This window comes from Rhinopithecus roxellana, chromosome 3 (genome assembly GCF_007565055.1).
Source record: "Rhinopithecus roxellana isolate Shanxi Qingling chromosome 3, ASM756505v1, whole genome shotgun sequence".
In the NCBI taxonomy this organism is placed as follows: Eukaryota; Metazoa; Chordata; class Mammalia; order Primates; family Cercopithecidae; genus Rhinopithecus; species Rhinopithecus roxellana.
Genome location: NC_044551.1, coordinates 104,699,554 through 104,718,843, shown reverse-complemented (window position 1 = coordinate 104,718,843; position 19,290 = coordinate 104,699,554). Strand labels below are relative to the sequence as shown.

The 19,290-nt window shown below is 36.6% G+C and overlaps 1 long non-coding RNA gene across 1 annotated transcript; it reads left to right on the top strand.

Moving 5' to 3' along the window:
• Positions 1–4,449: 4,449 nt before the first annotated feature.
• On the top strand, positions 4,450–10,534 carry LOC104653810. Its single transcript, XR_746729.2, has 3 exons — positions 4,450–4,505; positions 8,739–8,768; positions 10,121–10,534. It is a non-coding gene; the product is annotated as an uncharacterized LOC104653810 (long non-coding RNA).
• Positions 10,535–19,290: the final 8,756 nt, after the last annotated feature.

The following is a 19,290-nucleotide window of genomic DNA, read 5'->3' as shown; positions in this document are numbered from 1 at the left end:
GTTTTGAGAAATATGGCTTCTACTCTTAAACGATTGATTCTGGGCTTAAAGATAGTTCTTGCTAGTTATCCTTGCAGTTTTATTGGTGTAGCTGTAAATTGGGTGTTACAGTTCCTCTTGAAGTCTCCTAATAATCTATCAGAGGCTTCTAGTTCCTTTTGTCTTTTTGGTCAAATTCACAAAATGAATATAGTATCTTGACAATCTGTTTTAAAAATTGCTTCTTTATCCAACTTGCCAACTGCACATTTTAATTGGGGCATTTTGGGCCCAATTAAATAAAGCCTTTACACAAAGCTTTTCTTTCTAGTGCAGTGAAGGCTTTACAATAACTAGATTTACTTTAACAACAACAACAGTACATGGTTTACACACATTTCACTCCCCTTCATAAACTCTCTCTCTTCTTCTTTCTCTTCTTACTTGTCCTTCCTCCTCCTCTCTCTCTCTATCAATAGTGATTTAAAGATAGTCTGTTGCTATTTGAGGACTTTCACAGATCCAGTAACATGGCCACTAGAAATTTTAGTTTATGTCTTGATCCTGAACAAATGCCTGGTTTTTCCATCCATACCCTAAAGTTTATCCAGTGTCATTTTGATAGGGACAGAAGGTAGCCAAGTGCCTAGGCAGATAGGGGCAGATACCCTTTCAAAACCCACCTCCAAGCCAAAGACAGTTTAAAGTCTGAAAGCCAAACTACAAGTTAATTCCTCACACCAGATTGAGAACTTGTCCTCCTATTTGGCTTGCTTTCCTCTGATCCCCCTCTTCACCTATTTTACCTATATCTACCCTTTTCTAATTGGCTTTCTACACTGCCATGCCCACCTTTGAATGGTGCTTTCACTTTAAGCTTTTTTGCATACTCACAAACCAATCATCATGCACACCCCATCCTGTGCCTATAAAGACCCCAGACTCAGTCAGCAGAGGGGAATATGGCCTGACTTCGGGGAAGAGACAACCTGACTTCAGGGAAGATTACCTGCCCTTCTTTTCCTTCTCTCCAGCTCCCCTCTCTGCTGAGACCTGTTTTCATCTATCAATAAAATTTTCCACCTTCGCCATCCTTCAGTTGTCCTTGCGACCTCATTCTTCTTGGACACTAGATAAGAGCTTGGGACCCACCAAGTGAGGGTACCCAGAAAAGGCTGTCACACTGGCACTTTGCTCTCACTGGTGGAGAGCAGCCACACCATGCAACGAGGCAAGGAGCCAACTGAGCTGCTTACATACTGCTCTCCATCTGACTGCAGACAGCAGAACTAAAATAGCACTGTAACACCCGCTCTGAGGCTTTGGGCTTGCAGGCACCCTCACTTGGGTGCCACTGTGTTCCCCTCAGGGTAACACACCTGGTCTGGCCGTGGATCCCCATGTGGAGCTTGCTCCTGTGTTGGTGCCCAGAGTGTCCATCTTGATCTTGCACTAGCTCTCTCATGTGTTCCCTCCCATAAGGGGCTGAGCACAGAGGGTTGAGTAGATGCAGTGCCCCTGCCATGAGTCCAGTGAAGGGACTGAGAAAAATACTGCATCAATTTCATAGTAATTTTTTTTTTCAGCATTTGTGTTTGCTTTTTCTTTCTTTTCTTCAGCCTCTTTCTTAAGCAAGGTCAATCACACTGCTGTCACTGGCTTCAAACTAGAAAGCTGAATCTACCACTTCCCTCCTTGGCAATTCCTTCTACCCTTTACTCTATATGAGCCACTGTTGCCTATATGTAGACCCAGTGCCCATCAATTCAGACCAGCAACTTCATCTCTGCCTAAATGAAAACACAAAATACTATTTTGTATATACCAAAGAAAAGTATCCATAATTAGGAAATGAAATGAAAATACAAAACAGCTTTGAAAAAAGTCAAGAACAAAAGACTCTCTGTAGTTTATCTTGAATGCAGTACAAGCAATTCTCACAGTTGGCGCATATGATCTAAACAAAACTATTCATTAAACTTGAATATGTCAATGACAGATGAGAATGTTGTATATAGCTGATATGGTTTGACTGTATCCCCATCCAAATCGCAACTTGAATTGTATCTTCCAGAATTACCACATGTTTTTGGAGGGACCCAGGGAGAGGTAACTGAATCATCAGGGCCAGTCTTTCCTGTTCTATCCTTGTAATAGTGAATTAAGTGTCACAAGATCTGATGGGTTTATCAGGGTTTCCACTTTTGCTTCCTTCTTATTTTTCTTTTGCTGCCACCATGTAAAAAGCGTCTTTCACCTCCTGTCATGATTCTGAGACCCCTCCAGCCATGTGAAATTGTAAGTCCAATTAAGCCTCTTCTTCTTCCCAGTCTTGGGTATGTCTTTATCAGCATCATGAAAATGGACTAATACAATAGCCCCTAAGGAGCCTTGACTGAATTACATCTGAGTACCCTGGGACTTCGAAGCAAAGTATCCCATCTTTGCCCATGACTCGGCATGCAGATGTCAACAGTAATTGAATGCAAGTGCAGCTCTACAAATAAGAAAAAATATGAGATAGTGGTTTGTTGGATAGAAAAACAAAGAAGCTGCGTTTTCAATGCTGAATGTATTGTGACTGAATTATTAGTTTCATCTGGAAGTATGATAGTTGCTGAGTATAAAAAAGTCATACACACAAGTGCAAAAAAGAAAAGTACATTAATATATCCTACATTAGACTAATCATTTTTCATATATGGGTTTATTAAATTTTTCTATCCATATTTGTGGAAGAATAATACAAGTTAACTGTTCCTACTTTTGGAATATTTCAGTTTCCCAAATGGCTCTTCAAATAATTAATATAGTAGAATTTGTACATGGGACAGGAAACTAAGGTCCTAAGCAAGTATGACTGACTTGAGTATCAACCTAAACCAAGGTAATGCAAGAGCAGATAAGAATAAAAATAACGGTAATTATAATAAAAGTATAAATAGAATATCCAATGTGCCAGAGATGATTCTGCCACCATGGCAGGCTTTGCCTAGGTGAAGAAAATTATACTTCATTAGAATGCCAGAGTTTTCAATCTATTTCGAACCTTAGGATTGATAGATGTTTGCCCACTGATACACTTTTGGCCTTAATTCACCAAGACAAACTTGACTTTTAAGATATGCTATCTAGATTTCCGTGTCATTCAATTTATAACAATTTTTCTCAATGCACTCATTCAAGTTTACAGCAATTTTTGAATACAAACTAATGTGCCAGTTAATATACTAGGCACTGTGTATACATTGAACAGAAATGATACCTGTTGTCACAAAACACAAGTATGCATTAAGGAACATGATATTTCATGCTGATATTACTATTTTGTAAAATTAATCTGAATTAATAAACTTAATTTTAGACCCATAAAATGCGGGGCTGAGACATGTTCTAGCTTTCTGTATCTACTTCATAAGTTACTATTTTAGATGGACTATCTGAATAGATGTAAAAAGCAGAAAATATATTTGAGGCAGCCTTAAAAATAGGACAAAATTGAAATAATTATCAGTTCACATTCATAGCAGATTGACACACATTACTGTATGAGATATGTACATGATGTATCTGTTAGATATTTATAATTGCATTTAAAAACATAAGATATGGAAGTATTAAAAAGCTGAACATAAGTTAGCTATGGTAGGGACATGAAGTTTTTGTAGAGCTCAAGAAGCACTCCAGTTTTATTTCCATGTTTTTAAGTTTCAATAAGAATGCATAAATGTATTACCTATTTTCTTCAAATATCCTTTATTATTCCTTACTTACAAGATCTTATGTCTTATTTTATAAGTGACCTAACGTCAGGCGCTAGATGAAGAATAACATACACCTTCTAGCATTCTCATCAATGTCGTTTTCAGAATAAAAACATTAAATTTTTTGTGTTTTTATATGGTCTCCAAGGGGACCAAACTGAAAATGAATTAAAACAAGAAAAAATAAGCCAACTTAACTCAGTAACCAATGGGACTGATATAGGAAAAACCATTAACGACAGAGTATTAATAGATTGGCTAAAATCTATTTAAAAATTTGCTCATTCCAAATATGCAGTGTTCCATGTAATAGAATATAATACTAAGCTAGAAATTCGGATTTGTTTATGTAAATCTGGCTTATTCCACATAAATAGGATATGTGGCTTAAGCCAGTGACTGAATTGTGAACTTCTGTTGCATTTCTCTGGATTTATTCAAGATGAAATGAATACTGAATGAAAGTACCAGAAGATGTATTACTTTACTTATAAGATGATATGGTTTGGCTGTGTCCCCATCCAAAACTCATCTTGAATTGTAATTCCCATAATCCTCACGTGTTGTGGGAGGGGCCTGGTGGGAGGTAATCAAATCATGAGGGCAGTTACCCTCATGCTGCTCTCGTGATAGTGAGTGAGTTCTCATGAGGTCTAATGGTTTTATAAGGGGCTTTTCCCCCTTTTGCTTGGCTTGCTTGACACTGCTGCTTCCTGCCACCATGTGAATAAGGACATGTTTGCTTCTCCTTCTGCCATGGTTGTTAGTTTCTGGAAGCTTCCCCAGCCATGCTAAACCGAGAGTCAATTAAACCTTTTTCCTTTGTAAATTACCCAGTCTCACATACGTCTTTTATTAGCAGCATGAAAATGGTCTAATACATAGGATTACTAGGATTATACATCATTTAATAAAGTTGAATTGGGCTAAGATGTTGAAACTGAAGGGTTAAGCATTAAAAAATTGTGTTAGTGCATATTCTGTAATCTTTTTGGTTGATATGAAGGTGTCAGAAATAGAAGACAGAAGGCTTGAGCATTCACAGTTGTGATGGTTTTGATATGGCTTGTTCCTACCCACCAAATCTCATGTTTAAATTTGATCTCCAATATGGCTGTGTGGGGAGGTAGGGCCTAGTGGGAGGTGTCTGAGTTATCAGGGCAGATCCCTCATGAATGGCTTGGTGCCCTTCTTGGGATAGCAAGTGAGCTCTCTCTCTTGAGATATTGAATTATTTCCCATGTGAATGGACATGTTCCCACAAAAGTGGGTAGTTATATATAAAGCAAGATTCTCCTTGGGTTTTGTCTCTTCCCACTGTTCCCTTTCCCTTTAGACCCTCCTCTCCATGTTCTGCCCCAGCAGCATGTGGTCTTCACCAGAAGCAGATGCCAACACCATGTACTTGGACTTCCCAGTCAGAACTATGAGTTCAATAAGCCTCTTTTCTTTATAAATTACTCAGCTTCACTTATTCTGTTATAGCAACATAAAAGAGACTAAAACAACAGTGTTTCAAGAATTTGTTACAAACTGGAATAGCAATAAACATGAGCAATTAGACCACAGAAAGAACAAAATGTTAAAACAGTAATAAATGTTTAACGAGAGAGAAAGACCACTCAGAAGACAAGCTTTCTCTCTCTCTCTCTCTCTCTCTCTCTGTGTGTGTGTGTGTGTGTGTGTGTACATGGTAAGTTGTTCCATTTATCTGGTAACCAAGCGTTTGAGTGGACCTTAGAAACTGTTATCTCCTTTTGTTCTTCATTCATTCATTCTTTCAGTTCTGTGTTCAAAAGATTTCCATTAATAGTTTTCCCTGACAACCAATAGAATAGTAAACCGAATAGCCCCCCAAAAACAGCACAAGCACTTCCATCTCCATGAGCACAACCTCCACTACGACATCACCCTCACTAACATTGCCACCACCCCAGCCACCACCCCAAATCCAGACTCACTGCTACCATTATCACTATCACAACTGCCTGGCCCCTTTACACACTTTACTTTTGGGCATCATACATGCCATCATCTAACATACCATATATTCATTTCTTTAATTTCTGTTTTCTTCCACTAGATTGTAAATTCCATAATGGCTGAGACTTTAGTCGTTCCACAGATATATCTCCAGACCTCAGGATAGAGAGTGAAGCCTGGCTTTTGTAAGATTCTCAATAAATATTTGCAGATTGAATAAATGAATGATATGTTTTCTTTTTCTGCATATACAAAGTCAGTTTTAAAATGCTACCTTCTATAAAGTCTAGACATTTACTTTTGATAATATGAGATTATATTATAGTGTGAATCTATCTAAACTCTTCTTAATCCCATTCATTTGTCTCTTCTTAAAGTACTAGCATATTTTCATTACTAAAATTTTATAGTATATCTCTATACTATACTACAGAGCAAATACCACTTTTTATTATTCATTTTTAGTCTTTATATATTATTCATTTCTAATTTATAGCTTTACTCCATCTCAATAAAAATATAATTAATCAATTTCCTATGACAACTGGAAGAAACTGGAGGACATCATGTTAAGTGAAATAAGCCAGACACAGAAGGACAAATACTGCATGATCCCACATATAAGAAGATCTAAAATAGTCAAACTAATAGAGGCAGAGTGAATCAAGGTAGAATTGGGGAGGTATTAGTCAAAGGGTACAAAGTTTAAGTTATGTAAGATGAATAAACTCTAGAGAGCTACTATACACCATAGTGCCTATAGTAATAATATATAAGGTATTATATACTTAAACATTTACTAGATATTATGTTGTGTTCTTATCGCAAAAAGAAATAATGAATTAAAAATAATAAAGAGGGCAAGATGAAACTTTTAAAAGCAATGGATATATTGATGACATTGATTATGGTATTGGTTTCAAAAGAGCATGTGTATCTCCAAGCTGATCAAGTTGTATATTTTAAATATGTAGAGCTTTCTGGATGTCAGTAATACCTCAGTAAGTAATTAAAAATAAAATAATAAATTTGGTCACTCCTAAGAAAGAAAATAATTTTTCTATAATTTCCATTTTACTAATAATTTTTTAAAATCCTGAGTGTCAAAATATGTCAAATCTTTTTTTTTTTTTTTTTTTTTTTTTTTTTTTTTTTTGAGATGGAGTCTTGCGTTGTTGCCCAAGCTGGAGTGCAGTGGCCTGATCTCCGCTCACCGCAAGCTCCGCTTCCCAGGTTCACACCATTCTCCTGCCTCAGCCTCCCCAGTAGCTGGGACTACAGGCACCCGCCACCAAGCCCGGCTAATTTTTTGTATTTTTAGTAGAGACGGGGTTTCACCGTGTTAGCCAGGATGGTCTCGATCTCCTGACCTCGTGATCCGACCACCTCAGCCTCCCAAAGTGCTGGGATTACAGGCGTGAGCCACCGCACCTGGCATGTCAGATCCTTTTGTTGCATCTATTTGTGTGAGCTTATCTATCTCTTTTGTTAATGTAATAAATTATGTTTATTTGCTTTTTGATTATTAAAGCAATTTTGTATTCCTGAAATGAAACTTAGCCTTGATCTATAGTACTTTCTATACATTACTGAGCAACTGGATATGCTGTGTTTTATATTATTTGCATGTCTGTTTATGATTGTTATTGGCCTATATCTAATATCTTTTAATGCTGTTATCGGATTTTGGTATAGAGTTTATGCTGGCATGAAAAAGAGTGAGAGGTATACCCTTTTACTATCCCCTGAAAGATTGTTTTGTAAGATTGATGTTAGTTGTTACTTATAATAGAAAAAGATACTGCTAAATCTATCCTTTTTGAAGATTTTCACTTGTAGATTCAATTTCTTTAATAGACAAAGCTCTACACATTTTCTATTTATTCTTGGATCAGAATTGGTAAGCTTGGGCTTTTACAGAATTTTTCACTTCTATCAAAATTTTCAAATGTTTTTACATACAGCTGCCATAGAAATTATTCATATTTGTATTACTGGTATAGAAATAAAAGTTTTGATTTTTGAAGTTTGCAATTTATAATTTTCTTTTCTTTTTTCATTTTTTTAAGACGGGGTGTCGCTCTGCAGCCCAAGCTGGGGTGCAGTGGCATGATCTCGGCTCCCTGCAAGCTCCGCCTCCCGGGTTCACGCCATTCTCCTGCCTCAGCCTCCTGAGTAGCTGGGACTACAGGTGCCCGCCAACACACCAGCTAATTGTTTGTATTTTTAGTAGAGACGGGGTTTCACCGTGTTAGCCAGGATGGTCTCGATCTCCTGACCTCGTGATCCGCCCATCTCGGCCTCCCAAAGTGCTAGGATTACAGGCGTGAGCCACCGTGCCCGGCCTAATTTTCATTTTTTAATTTTGATATTGATTTATCAAATTTATTAGCACGTTAATGAACTAGTGTTTGGCTTCATTGATATATCTATATTCTACACTTGCTTTCTAACTCGTTGATTTCTACCATATTTCTTTTAATTCTATCTGAGTTTAATTTTTCACGTTATCTTCTAGCCCCTTGAAATAAATGCTTAAAGACACGATATTCAGTCTGTCTTTTATAAAATATACAGGTAAAGTATATATTAACTATATACATGTATTTGTCCCTAAGTCATGTCATACTTAATTCTTACAAGCTTGTATGTGCCACAATTTTATTTCCATTCCATTTAAAATAATTTCTAATTTCCACTGTGATATCATTAAAAAACCATGGGTTATTTAGATGTGTTTTGTTTTACTTGCTAACAGTTGGGGATTTTGAGTTAGAATTTCTTAACTGATTTTTCACTTCATACCACTGAGGCTAGAGAAAATGCTCTTTATGTTTCCCATCATTTGAAATGTATTAAGGCTTTCTCTATTTTTCAATATGTGGTCAATGTCTATGATTATTATTTGTAATTTTAAAAGCAGGGATAATGCGCAGTCATTGAATGCAGAAGTCTATACATGCTTATTATGTAAAGTTTGTTAAACAAGTTTTCAATCTTCTATGTCCTTAGTTCCTCTATATTTTCACCAGTAACTAAAAGGTATGTTAAATTTTTTTCATATTATTATTGATTTATTTATTTCTTGTACACATGTTATCAACTTTGTAATTTACGCACTTTAAAGCTAAATTTTGATTGATACTTAGATACATTTAGGATTGTTATATCTTCCTGTAGAATCCGTGCTTTATTTCATAAAGAAATGCCCTTTTTATGTCTCATCATGCATATGGTTTGAAATATTTGTTGCTAAAAGTAAATTAGTTTTCCTGATTTCATATAATTGTCAATCTCGTTACTTTCAACTGTTCTGTCTCTGTATCTGTAATTTTTAAATAGTTGTTAATTATGCCATTTTTATTGTTTTAATCCAGAGTCTGATTGTGTTTTTCTAAACAGGAGAATATGCTCAATATCCATTTCACGTGATTAGTGATGGATTTCAGTTTATGTCTATAATTTAATGTTTTTTTCTTTCTATAATTCATTTGTTTTTATAATTCTCCTTATTTCACTTCATTTGCTTACATCAGTATAATTTTATTGTTATATTTTGTTCTGTTTATCTGACAGTAGCATATTATTTAATATTCCTTGGCATATGAGAGTCTAATTTAAACTGTGCAATATTAGAATTTGGATATTATAATGCTATGACCACACTTATTCCCTTTTTATATTTTGTGCTATTGATGTCATATGTTCTAATTTCTCCTATTTTAAACCTCAGCATGTCATTATTATTTTAAACAGACAACATTCATTTTTTTCTTTTTTTCTGCAATACTGGATCAATGTCAGAGATAATGTTCCTTCCGTGTAAAGACCTCCTTTTAGAAGCAGGTCTTTCTGTTGATAGCAAATTTTGATAATTCCATATTAATGATTATTTTCGATATTTTGAAGATTTTATGTAATTGTTTTTTATACTTGTCATTGTATCTCTGAGTTTTATTTATCTTCTGAGATAAACATATATGTTATTTATAACATATGTCTTTGAGAAAAAATATTCAGGGGTCAAATTGTTTTTAAAGAGTCATTAGTAAAACGTTAAACTGAAGAACAAGGGCTTAATAGATTAAGAATAAATTGGAGGAGAGACAGAGTATAGCTTACTGTATCTGATTAGCGCCATAATGTGTCAAAATTAGGGCAGAAGAAATACCTCGAAGAGAGAAAACCTGAGAAAATATTGACATGACTATGCTATGCAATATGTCAAACCTCATATTGAACTGAATGCTCTATATATTTTGATCAATCTTTCCAGAGTTTTCTCTTCTTAAAGTTCTTTCCTTCTGGCCTATCACTGATTATATGCAAAATATTCTAGTCCTAGTCGAAATTACTGGCTCAACTACACTGAGGAAAATAATATTTCCTTCTAGCATAGTGTCCAGAATGAATCTAAGTAGAAGAAGTGAAAAAGAGAAGAACACAAGAAGGGAGACAAGGAAAAATGTCGATGTCAAAGAACTAGAGGAACAACACTGGAGTTATAAGAAACACCCAGAATTAGAATCAGAGCAATTTGATTGGATTTACTACAGCTGATTCTAGATATAAGAACTTTACCAAGCCATTTACATTTTTCGTGGTTAAATTTCATCACTTTAAAACAGAAAGAAAGAATTTACCTTATACACTTGTTGCTTAGATTATGAAAGTCATCTATAGAAAATATACAATAAGGAAGAATATAAATGTAAGAATGTAGAGGGTCACAAACATAGTTTGAAATATTCAAACTTTTCATTTTGGAGTGAAAAAAAGAAAAATACTAACTGTAAATTTGAATTCATTACAATATCAAAGTCAAGCCTGCCTATCAAGTCATTTGACAGTTAAAAATGTTTTGTTTATTCCATAAACATTATGAAAAAAACTAGTTCATTGCCAAAGGGATATTATTACATAATCACAGTGAAATCTCTAAAAGTCCTGAAACAGAATTTGAGTTTCATTTGCATTTTATTTTTACATTCTTACTACTCTACTAACTACATTCTGCCTAAGTAAATATCCTCAAAGCTTTAAAAGTAGGCTGAATGAATCACTGGTGAAAAAATAATGACCAGGAGCCAACATCAAGCTGAAAAAACAAGAATCCATAGTCTTCACATGAGATGAAACTGTGTGGTAAGATGGATTTAATGGGTCTGGGCTAACGTGGTAAAAGTATAATGGATGTAGCTAAAACAAACAAGGTCAAACTCTAAACCAGCACAAGAAAAACGGAACAAGGGCATTTGATTTCATTAAAAAGAAATTACATTTTAAATCAAAGTAAAAAAATGTAAGTCATTACAGTATTGAGGTAGTTAGTGGAGTTGACTGTATAAGAAATTGGCTACTACTTTCAAAGGGCTTCATCATTTTAAAGCTATACTAATATTTGTCTTGGGTAACGTTAAAATTATAAAGATATCAAAATTCAAAGAAAGTTCAATGCTTTTTGGGGGTCAGAAAGTCTGAAAATCAAAAATTCATGTACTTTCTTTTTTGTTCACGAGAAATGAAATGTGGTCTTTTATTTTTTCCCATCTAATATATCAATATAGCAACTTTTGTCAAACAAAGGAGATAAACATCTGGGTTGCTATGGGTAAATTTTTCTCTTTGTTTTTCTTCTTAACAGCAACCATGCTTTCCATTTCTCTGTAACACTAGAAATATTTCACTGTATTTTTCTACTCTATGCCTCAACTCTATATTCGGCTTCATTAGATTTTATAAATTGTCTCTAAATTTTATTTTGTGTTTATACTCTAAACAAATTTATACTTTAGGGTTTTTGCCTATGGAATCTAAATAGTTTATCATTTTCTGACTGTAATTCCTATAACATATTTAAAAATTAAAATAAAAAAACTAACTTTTTCATGTTGAATTATATTGGAACAATGTTTTATTTCTTATTTTTATATTTTTCTTTTAAATTTGTTCCCAATATCAACAAAAATATATTTTTAATGTGCCTTTATCTCCACTCACATAAATCCTGGGAAAAGTTTTTGTATTTCTTGAGGATGAGGAACTATTTTAAAAATCATATTTTATGTTCTTTACGATGCAAAACACTCTATGCCAATCTCTTTATTTGCCTTGTGGCCAGGCTCAATATTTAAGATGGTTATTAGTAAGCTATCCAAAGACATGTAAAAACTGAAGCTCAGAGAGGCTAGGTAATATTCTTAGCTATTAGCTTGGTGCAAAAGTAATTGCAGTTTTTGACCATTACTTTCAACTCCAAAAACCACAATTACTTTTGCACCAACCCGATACTTAGCACAACCAGCTAGTTACTGAGTAATGGAATCAAAATTGGAACTCATTTATTAAGCCAAGGATTCTGTTTGTTCTAGTATATGAGGTTGCCTGTGGAAGAGTCAAAAAATTAAAGATCCAACTATAGTACTTTTGCAGTTTTTCTCTTTCATCATTTAAAGGTTTGTTATTGGTGTTTATTTTCTATGTATTCCTTATTATTTAAATTTTCAGTAACATGACAAGTTACACAGTGAGTGAACAGTGTTTTAGAAGTTAAAGGCCTACACAAGCAGATAGCTTGAAGTCAGGAGTTCAAGACCTGAATAGGAAACATAGTGAAATCCCTTATCTACAAAAATAAAATACAAAAAATAGCTGGGTGTCATACGCCTGTAGTCTCAGCTACTTGAGTGGCTGAAGTGGGAGGATCCCTTGAGCCCCAGAGGTTCAGGCTGCAGTGAGCCATGATCGCACCACTGCACTCCACCCTGGGAAACAGAGCAAGACTGTCTCAAAATAATAATGATAATAGTAGTAGTAATAATAATAAGAAGCTGAAGGGTTTTGTATGATACAATTTGTTATGTATTATGTTGTATATGTGTTATGTCAAAAAGAGAAAAAGGAACCAAAAAGATTTTCACCATGAAACCAGAAAGTCTTAGTGACTTTTCTCTCGGAGGCGGGATTACAGGTAATCTTTAGTTTCTCCTTCACGCTCGTCTGCGCTTTTTAAATTTTCTACAATGCCTACACATTATTTTGATACATACTGTTTCCAAGAATAACAACTGTTACTACAAATACCAAAGGGTACTTAAATAAATTATCCCTATCTCATTTGTCTCAAAATATGGGAACTGAGAATAATAAAGTATAAACAAGATCTATCTTTATTGTATTTATTTATTTATTTATTTATTTGTTTGTTTATTTATTTATTATACTTAAAGTCCTGGGGTACATGTGCAGAACGTGCCCGTTTGTTACATAGGTATACATGTGCCATAGTGGTTTGCTGCACCCATCAACTCATCAGCTACATTAGGTGTTTGTCCCAATGCTATCCCTCCCCTTGCCCCCCACCCCCAAACAGGCCCCAGTGTGTGACGTTCCCCTCCCTGTGTCCATGTGTTCTCATTGTTCAGCTCCTGCTTATGAATGAGAGCATGCAGTGCTTGGTTTTCTGTTCCTGCATTAGTTTGCTGAGAATGATGGTTTCCAGCTTCATCTATGTCCCTGCAAAGGGCATGAACTCATCCTTTTTATGGCTGCATTGTATTCCGTGGTGTACATGTACCACATTTTCTTTATCCATTCTATCACTGATGGGCATTTGGGTTGGTTCCAAGTCTTTGCTATTGTGAACAGTGCTGCAGTAAACATACATGTGCCTGTGTCTTTATAGTAGAAAGATTTATAATCCTTTGGGTATATACCCAGTAATGGGATTGCTGGGTCAATGGTATTTTTGGTTCTAGATCCCTGAGGAATTTCCACACTGTCTTCCACAATGGTTGAACTGATTTACACTCGTACCAACAGTGTGAAAGCATTCCTCTTTCTCCATATCCTCTCCAGCACCAGTTCTATCTTTAAATGCCACTTTGCTGCCTAGCATTTAACTCCTAGAGTTATGAAGTTTAAAGAGACAATAAATATAAAGCACTTGAGACAGTGCTTGGCACAGAGGCAGTGATTAATTAAGCAAGAGCAATTTTGTAAAGTACTGTTTTGTCAATTTTATGAGATTCTGGGGTGCATTCTATGTTGGGAGGGATATCAGTGCACCCTAGAATTGGGTTTCATTTGTGATAAGATGACAAGGAGAACTTATGTGGCACAGAACTGTAGCTGCGCTATTTTTTTGTTTTGTTTTGTTTTGCTTCAGAGTTGTAACATATTTAAACAAGGCCCTGCCAACTCAGGAGCCACAAGTAAGGGCACACGATTTTACAATTTGCTGAATCCTCCATTTGGAAGTTATGGGATATGACAAAGGAGGCTCTTTTAGGGAAGCTTCATTCAGCCTATCCAGGGGGACAGTTACTCGCTTCATGCTCAAGGTGAAACTACAGAAATTGGTTTGCCTTTGCACTGCCCCAGGAACTGCTGACCACCCTACACTGTTTCTAAAATGCTGATCAGACCACAGTTTCTCTATAAACTTTTTCTTTTTTTATATATATAGTTTTTATTATTCTTTATTTTTTTTTATACTTTAAGTTCTAGGGTACATGTGCATAATGTGCAGGTTTGTTACATATTTATACTTGTGCCATGTGGGTGTGCTGCACCCATCAACTCGTCAGCACCCATCAATTCGTCATTTATATCAGGTATAAGTCCCAATGCAATCCCTCCCCTCTCCCCCCTCCCCATGATATGCCCTGATGTGTGATGTTCCCCTTCCCGAGTCCAAGTGATCTCATTGTTCAGTTCCCAACTATGAGTGAGAACATGTGGTGTTTGGTTTTCTGTTCTTGTGATAGTTTGCTAACAATGATGGTTTCCAGCTGCATCCATGTCCCTACAAAGGATGCAAACTCATCCTTTTTTATGGCTGCATAATATTCCATGGTGTATATGTGCCACATTTTCTTAATCCAGTCTGTCACTGATGGACATTTGGGTTGATTCCAAGTCTTTGCTATTGTGAATAGTGCCGCAATAAACATACATGTGCATGTGTCTTTATAGCAGCATGATTTATAATCCTTTGGGTATATACCCAGTAGTGGTATGGCTGGGCCATATGGTACATCTAGTTCTAGATCCTTGAGGAATTGCCATACTGTTTTCCATAATGGTTGAACTAGTTTACAATCCCACCAACGGTGTAAAAGTGTTCCTATTTCTCCACATCCTCTCCAGCACCTGTTGTTTCCTGACTTTTTAATGATTGCCATTCTGACTGGTGTGAGATGGTATCTCATTGTGGTTTTGATTTGCATCTCTCTGATGGCCAGTGATGATGAGCATTTTTTCATGTGTCTGTTGGCTGTATGAATGTCTTCTTTTGAGAAATGTCTGTTCATATCCTTTGCCCACGTTTTGATGGGGTTGTTTTTTTCTTGTAAATTTGTTTGAGTTCTTTGTAGATTCTGGATATTAGCCCTTTGTCAGATGAGTAGATTGCAAAAATTTTCTCCCATTCTGTAGGTTGCCTGCTCACTCTGATGGTAGTTTCTTTTGCTGTGCAGAAGCTCTTTAGTTTAATTAGATCCCATTTGTCAATTTTGGCTTTTGTTGCCATTGCTTTTGGTATTTTAGACACGAAGTCCTTGCCCATGCCTATGTCCTCAATGGTACTACCTAGGTATTCTTCTAGGGTTTTTATAGTATTAGGTATATCATTTAAGTCTCTAATCCATCTTGAATTAATTTTCGTATAAGGAGTAAGGAAAGGATCCAGTTTCAGCTTTCTACTTATGGCTAGCCAATTTTCCCAGCACCATTTATTAAATAGGGAATCCTTTCCCCATTTCTTGTTTTCTCAGGTTTGTCAAAGATCAGATGGCTGTAGATGTGTGGTATTATTTCTGAGGACTCTGTTCTGTTCCATTGGTCTATATCTCTGTTTTGGTACCAGTACCATGCTGTTTTGGTTACTGTAGCCTTGTAGTATAGTTTGAAGTCAGGTATATCATGTCATCTGCAAACAGGGACAATTTGACTTCTTCTTTTCCTAACTGGATACGCTTGATTTCTTTCTCTTGCCTGATTAGCCTAGCCAGAACTTCCAACACTATGTTGAATAGGAGTGGTGAGAGAGGGCATCCCTGTCTTGTGCCAGTTTTCAAAGGGAATTTTTCCAGTTTTTGCCCATTCAGTATGATATTGGCTGTGGGTTTGTCATACATAGCTCTTATTATTTTGAGGTACGTTCCATCAATACCGAATTTATTGAGCGTTTTTAGCATGAAGGGCTGTTGAATTTTGTCAAAAGCCTTTTCTGCATCTATTGAGATAATCATGTGGTTCTTGACTTTGGTTCTGTTTATACGCTGGATTATGTTTATTGATTTGCGTATGTTGAAGCAGCCTTGCATCCCAGGGATGAAGCCCACTTGATCATGGTGGATAAGCTTTTGGATGTGCTGCTGAATCCGGTTTGCCAGTATTTTATTGAGGATTTTTGCATCGATGTTCATCAGGGATATTGGTCTAAAATTATCTTTTTTTGTTGTGTCTCTGCCAGGCTTTGGTATCAGGATGATGTTGGCCTCATAAAATGAGTTAGGGAGGATTCCCTCTTTTTCTATTGATTGGAATAGTTTCAGAAGGAATGGTACCAGCTCCTCCTTGTACCTCTGGTAGAATTCAGCTGTGAATCCATCTGGTCCTGGACTTTTTTTGGTGGGTAGGCTATTAATTATTGCCTCAATTTCAGAGCCTGCTATTGGTCTATTCAGGGATTCAACTTCTTCCTGGTTTAGTCTTGGAAGAGTGTAAGTGTCCAGGAAATTATCCATTTCTTCTAGATTTTCTAGTTGATTTGCATAGAGGTGTTTATAGTATTCTCTGATGGTAGTTTGTATTTCTGTGAGGTCAGTGGTGATATCCCCTTTATCATTTTTTATTGCATCTATTTGATTCTTCTCTCTTTTCTTCTTTATTAGTCTTGCTAGCAGTCTGTCAATTTTGTTGATCTTTTCAAAAAACCAACTCCTGGATTCATTGATTTTTTGGAGGGTTTTTTGTGTCTCTATCTCCTTCAGTTCTGCTCTGATCTTAGTTATTTCTTGCCTTCTACTAGCTTTTGAATGTGTTTGCTCTTGCTTCTCCAGTTCTTTTAATTGTGATGTTAGAGTGTCAATTTTAGATCTTTCCAGCTTTCTCTTGTGGGCATCTAGTGCTATAAATTTCCCTCTACACACTGCTTTAAATGTGTCCCAGAGATTCTGGTATGTTGTATCTTTGTTCTCATTGGTTTCAAAGAACATCTTTATTTCTGCCTTCATTTCATTATGTACCCAGTAGTCATTCAGGAGCATGTTGTTCAGTTTCCATGTAGTTGAGCAGTTTTGATTGAGTTTCTTAGTCCTGAGTTCTCGTTTGATTGCACTGTGGTCTGAGAGACAGTTTGTTATAATTTCTGTTCTTTTACATTTGCTAAGGAGTGCTTTACTTCCAATTATGTGGTCAATTTTGGAATAAGTGCGATGTGGTGCTGAGAAGAATGTATGCTCTGTTGATTTGGGGTGGAGAGTTCTATAGATGTCTATTAGGTCTGCTTGGTGCAGAGATGAATTCAATTCCTGGATATCCTTGTTAACTTTCTGTCTCATTGATCTGTCTAATGTTGACAGTGGAGTGTTGAAGTCTCCCATTATTATTGTATGGGAGTCTAAGTCTCTTTGTAAGTCTCTAAGGACTTGCTTTATGAATCTGGGTGCTCCTGTATTGGGTGCATATATATTTAGGAGAGTTAGCTCTTCCTGTTGAATTGATCCCTTTACCATTATGTAATGGCCTTCTTTGTCTCTTTTGATCTTTGATGGTTTAAAGTCTGTTTTATCAGAGACAAGGATTGCAACCCCTGCTTTTTTTTGTTCTCCATTTGCTTGGTAGATCTTCCTCCATCCCTTTATTTTGAGCCTATGTATGTCTCTGCATGTGAGATGGGTCTCCTGAATACAGCAGACTGATGGGTCTTGACTCTTGATCCAGTTTGCCAGTCTGTGTCTTTTAATTGGAGCATTTAGTCCATTAACATTTAAGGTTAATATGGTTATGTGTGAACTTGATCCTGCCATTATGATATTAACTGGTTATTTTGCTTGTTAGTTGATGCAGTTTCTTCCTAGCCTCGATGGTCCTTTACATTTTGGCCTGTTTTTGCAATGGCTGGTACCAGTTGTTCCTTTCCATGTTTAGGGCTTCCTTCAGGGTCTCTTGTAAGGCAGGCCTGGTGGTGACAAAATCTCTAAGCATTTGCTTATCTGTAAAGGATTTTATTTCTCCTTCACTTATGAAACTTAGTTTGGCTGGATATGAAATTCTGGGTTTAGAATTCTTTTAAGAGCATTGAATATTGGCCCCCACTCTCTTCTGGCTTGTAGAGTTTCTGCCGAGAGGTCTGCTGTTAGTCTGATGGGCTTCCCTTTGTGGGTAACCCGACCTTTCTTTCTGGCTGCCCTTAAGATTTTTTCCTTCATTTCAACTTTGGTGAATTTGGCAATTATGTGTCTTGGAGTTGCTCTTCTGGAGGAGTATCTTTGTGGTGTTCTCTGTATTTCCTGAATTTGAATGTTGGCCTGCCCTATTAGGTTGGGGAAGTTCTCCTGGATGATATCCTGAAGAGTGTTTTCAAACTTGGTTCCATTTTCTCCCTCACTTTCAGGCACCCCAATGAGACGTAGATTTGGTGTTTTTACATAATCCCACACTTCTTGCAGGCTTTGTTCATTTCTTTTTCTTCTTTTTTCTTTTGGTTTCTCTTCTCACTTCATTTCATTCATTTGATCTTCAATTGCTGATACTCTTTCTTCCAGTTGATCGAGTCGGTTACTGAAGCTTGTGCATTTGTCACGTATTTCTCTTGTCATGGTTTTCATCTCTGTCATTTCGTTTATGACCTTCTCTGCCTTAATTATTCTAGCTTTCAATTCTTCCACTCTTTTTTCAAGATTTTTAGTTTCTTTGTGCTGGGTACGTAATTCCTCCTTCAGCTCTGAGAAACTTGATGGACTGAAGCCTTCTCCTCTCATTTCGTCAAAGTCATTCTCTGCCAGCTTTAATCCGTTGCTGGTGATGAGCTGCGCTCCTTTGCAGGGGGAGATGAGCTCTTCTTTCTTGAATTTCCAGCTTTTCTGCCCTGCTTTTTCCCCATCTTCGTGGTTTTATCTGCCTCTGGTCTTTGATGATGGTGACGTACTGATGGGGTTTTGGTATAGGTGTCCTTCCTGTTTGATAGTTTTCCTTCTAATAGTGAGGACCCCCAGCTGTAGGTCTGTTGGAGATTGCTTGAGGTCCACTCCAGACCCTGTTTGCCTGGGTATCAGCAGCAGAGGTTGCAGAAGATAGAATATTGCTGAACAGTGAGTGTATCTGTGTGATTCTTACTTTGGAAGCTTCCTCTCAGGGGTGTACTCCACCCTGTGAGGTGTGGGGTGTCATACTGCCCCTAGTGGGGGATGTCTCCCAGTTAGGCTACTCAGGGGTCAGTGACCCACTTGAGCAGGCAGTCTGTCCGTTCTCAGATCTCAACCTCCGTGTTGGGAGATCCACTGCTCTCTTCAAAGCTGTCAGACAGAGTCGTTCGCATCTGCACAGGCCTCTGCTG